Source organism: Cynara cardunculus (genome assembly GCF_001531365.2).
Source record: "Cynara cardunculus var. scolymus isolate 2C chromosome LG 10, CcrdV1, whole genome shotgun sequence".
NCBI classification, from domain to species: Eukaryota; Viridiplantae; Streptophyta; class Magnoliopsida; order Asterales; family Asteraceae; genus Cynara; species Cynara cardunculus.
In genome coordinates, this window is record NC_037537.1 from 2,287,654 (window position 1) to 2,292,722 (window position 5,069).

The window sequence follows — 5,069 nt, forward strand, 5'->3', positions numbered from 1 at the left end:
AATGTATATGTCAATGTTAATATCAAATATATATGTATTTTGAAAATGTTTGTTGATTAAATATGTATTTTGAATGAAAATGTTTGTTGATTAAATATGCATTTTGGATGAAAATGTTTGTTGATTAAATATGTATTATGGATGAAAAGGTTTGATTGTTAAATTTTTAGGTTTGTTGGTTAATTAAGAAAATGAAAGAGATTTGGTGATTAAAATAATTACAAAAAAAAATCTAAATCTAAAATCCTACAAACCAAACAGAGGAATGGATTTCACATCAAATCCAAATCCTGCAAACCAAACACAGGAATGGATTTTAAATCCAATCCAATCCAAATCCCATGAAATCCAAATCCCTCCAGGAATCCAAATCCCTCAAAAACATTCCTGCAAACCAAACGCACCCTAAGTGTTAAAGTTTTCAGAGTTCAGATGAAGAGATTTCAGAGTTCGACTACAGAGTTCGGCTACCTTGTATATAGAGTTCGAGACTAACTCTGGATATACTATCCAAAGTTAGATACTTAGCCAATTTGGTTAGCGTTGCTTTTCAAGATTGAATATTGTTGACAAGATACTAGGCCATGTATTAGATATTCATTTGTTTGTTCTGTAATCTACTGTATATTTAGCCTAGCCTTTCTTGTATAAATAGAGGTTTGTTAGATTTGTTTTAGTAATAATCTTAATGACTTTTCTTAGATAGATTCATCGTACACATACTCTCAAGATTCATTACGTAATCATTCTTGTATTATTTCACTGTTAAATAATCAATGACACAATGACTTCCTCCTCAATTCTGTCTCACTATTGTATTTCTCGATATCTTTGTTTATGATTAGTGAACAGGATCTATCATAATCAAACAAGAGGGAAAAAATCAAGTTAATCGAACGGAAGGGAAAGATCAAGTTAATCGAACAAAAACAAGCCTTGCCAAATGGAGAATCTCTACAGAAAGAATAAACCAAAGAAACCCAATTACCTGATTTGAATCATATGAGAAGAAAAATCAAAGAAACCCTATTACCTGATTTGTGTCTTCGTTGAGAGGAGTGTATGAGAAAAGGAGTGATAACCATAAACGAAGAGCCCTGCATCTCGAGAGTATGAATCATCGCCTTGGAGGGAGCGAACCTGAATCGTTGCCTTGGAAAAAAAGAGTCGCTACAAATTGTTTTAGGGAAATAAAGAGCCTTGCATCTGAGTTGTTATAAAAGACTTCATGCATCAATTAAGTTGTATCTTAGGCTATTTAATTATGTTGTGTTTTATTTTTTGTCTTTGTTGATATAATACAGTTCATGTGGTTTTGAAAAAGATAATGTTTTTACTTTTAAATAAAAATAAATTTGAAGATATCATAAAATTTTGAAAAAATATATCGATATCAATATCAAATTAACTATTTAAAAGTTCTCGTTTTTTTATACAATTTCTTTAATTCAATTTTTTAATTTAGTTTAGATCTAATATTTTTCTCTTAACAATATACACTACTAGAAAACTAACCATTTCCGGCAGATTTCCGGCGGACACAAAAAAAGTCAACATTTTATTGACTACCAACTATTTCCGACGGATTTCCGGCGGATTTCTTAAGTCCTCAGTTTAATCTTCAATTTACATCTAATTACAACATTTTACCGGCGGATTTCCGGCGGATTTTTTAATTTTTTCTTAAAAAAAATTAACAATTTTCCGGCGGATAATTAAATATTTTTTAAATTAAAAAATTTTCTAAAAAAAGAATAAACAATTTGCCGGCGGATTTCCGGCAGAAAATTAAATAATTTTTTTTAAAAAAATTTACCATTTCCGGCGGATTTCCGGCGGAAAAATTTTAAAAATTTCTAAAAAAAGAATAAACAATTTTTCTGGTGGATTTCCGGCGGATAATTAAATAATTTTTTTTTTAAATTTTAACATTTCCGGCGGATTTCCGGCGGAATATTAAATTTTTAGAAAAAAAATAAACAATTTTCCGGCGGATAATTAAATAATTTTTCTAAAAAAATTTACCATTTCCGGCGGATTTCCGACGGAAAATTAAATAATTTAAAAAAAAAGAATAAACAATTTTCCAGCGGATTTCCGGCGGATAATTAAATAATCTTTTTAAAAAAATTTACCATTTCCGGCAGATTTCCGGCGGAAAATTAAATAATTTAAAAACAAAAAGAATTAACAATTTTCCGGCGGATTTCCGGCGGATAATTAAATAATCTTTTTAAAAAAATTTACCATTTCCGGCGGATAATTAAATAATCGTATTGTGTTTTAATGGATCATATTGGGCATTAATGAACCGTATTGGGTTTTAATGAACCGTATTGGGCTTTAATGAACCGTATTGGGCTTTCATAAACCGTATTGGGATTTAATGATATTGGGTTTTAATGGATCGTATTGGGTTTTAATAGAAGTATTGGGCATTAATGAACCGTATTGGGCTTTAATGAACCGTATTGTGTTTTAATGGACCGTATTGGGCTTTGATTAACCGTATTGGGATTTAATGTAACATATTGGGCTTTGGTGGAACGTATTAGGCTTTGGTGGAACGTATTGGGCTTTGGTGGAACGTATTGAGCTTTGTTGTAACGTATTGAGCTTTAATGGATCGTATTGGGCTTTAATGAATCGTATTGAGCTTTAATGGAAGTATTGGGCTTTAATGAAACGTATTGGGCTTTAATGGACCGTATTGGGCATTAATGGATCATATTGTATTTTAATGGATCGTATTGGGCTTTAATGAACCATATTGGGCTTTAATGGACCTTAATGGGTATTAATGGATCGTATTGGGCTTTAATGAACCGTATTGTGCTTTAATGGAAGTATTGGGCTTTAATAAAACATATTGGGCTTTAATGGACCGTATTGGGCTTTAATGGATCGTATTGTGTTTTAATGGATCGTATTGAGCTTTAATGGAAGTATTGGGCTTTAATGAAACGTATTGGGCTTTAATGGACCGTATTGGGCATTAATGGATCATATTATGTTTTAATGGATCGTATTGGGCTTTAATGGACCTTATTGGGCTTTAATGGACCTTATTGGGTATTAATGGACCGTATTGGGCTTTAATGAACCGTATTGTGCTTTAATGAAACGTATTGGGCTTTAATGAAACGTATTGGGCTTTAATGGACCGTATTGGGCATTAATGGATCATATTGTGTTTTAATGTATCGTATTGTGTTTTAATGGATCGTATTGGGATTTAATGGACCGTATTAGGTTTGAATGGATCGTATTGGGCTTTAATGAACCGTATTGGACTTTCATAGAACGTATTGGGCTTTGGTGGAACGCATTGGGCTTTAATGAACCGTATTAGGTTTTAATGTATGATATTTAGTTCTATTTCGCCTTTTTATTTTTAGTTTTAATATTGTACAGATTTGCAGATTTTAAATACATGTATTAAATACAGGTTTTAAATATTAATTTTAAAATAAATTTAAAATATTAATATTTATATATTTTTCCGGCTGATATATCCGCCGGTATTTTAAAAAAAATTAATTCTTTTAGAAATATTATTTTTTTTAAATATTAATATTTATATATTTATCCGGCGGATATATCCGCCGGTATTTTTTTTAAAAATTAATTCTTTTAGAAAATTTTATTTTTTCCGGCGAGAAATATTTCCGGCGGAATATTCCGCCGGATTTTTTTTTTTTTTAAATACTTAGGGGTTTGTTAAGTTAATCAAGATTTCCGACGGATTTCCGGCGGATTTGGCCGCCGGAAAAAGTGGGTTTTTTGGTAGTGATAAATTTTATAAAGATAATGATTATTCTAATTTATATTTTAAATTTTTTATATTTAAAATGATATGTTTATCATGTATTTGATTATTTTTATCTGCATTTAGTTATGCAAATTCAAAAATAGAGTTTTAATAAGTTGTACTTACGTGTAATTTACTTGTAATCTTAAATTTTAAGTAATATGCATTAGCAAACAACACTTCATGCATAAAAAATGGTTTTTAAGAGTTTTTATCAAATGTTTTATAATATACTAGAAGGGTACTCGTGTAATGCATCGAGATATATCTTGATTTAAATATTTCGTTTTATTCCTTTTTTATGTCGATATAATACGGTTTTATGTGGTTTTGAGAAATAGATAATGTTTTTATTTTTGAATAAAATATAATTTTGAAAATATTATAAAATTTTGAAAAAAAAAATATACCGATATCAGTATCAAATTAACCTTTTTAAAAGTTCTTGTGTTTTGGTGTAATTTTCTTAATTCAAAATTATAATTATAATTTAATTTAGGTTTAGTAACAAAGAAATTTAATTTAGGTTTAATAATATAATCTATACTATATTATAAAACATTTGACAAAAACTCTTAAAAACAGCTTTTTATGCGTAAAGTACTGTTCAATAATGCATATTACTTAAAACTCAAGATTGCAAGTAGATTGAGCGTAAGTACAACTTATTAAAGCTTCATATCTGAATTCATGTAACTAACTGCAGATAAACATAATCAAATACAGGATAAACATTTCATTTTAAATATAAAAAATCTAAAATATAATTAGGATAATCATTGAGTTATAACAGAATACTTAATTATTATCTTTATAAAATGTTATATTATTAAACCAAAATTAAATTAAGTCGTTATTAAATTTAAATTAAATTATAATAAAAAAATAAATTAAAGAAATTACATAAAAAATGAGAAATTTTAAATATCTATACTATATTATAAAGCATTTGATAAAAACTATTAAAAACCATTTTTTATGTATAAAGTACTGTTTATTAATGCATATTACTTAAAACTCAAGACTGCAAGTAGATTGTGCGTAAGTACAGCTTATTAAAGTAACTAACTGCAGATAAACATAATCAAATACAGAATAAACATCTTATTTTAAATATAAAAAATTTAAAATATAATTGTTATAACCGAGTTTTCTACAAATTTGGGTTAAGGTAAATTTATGTGTTCATTATGTAAATTATGTGATAACATGTATAATTACGATAATACTTGCATGAGTTATATGTATATGTGTGGTA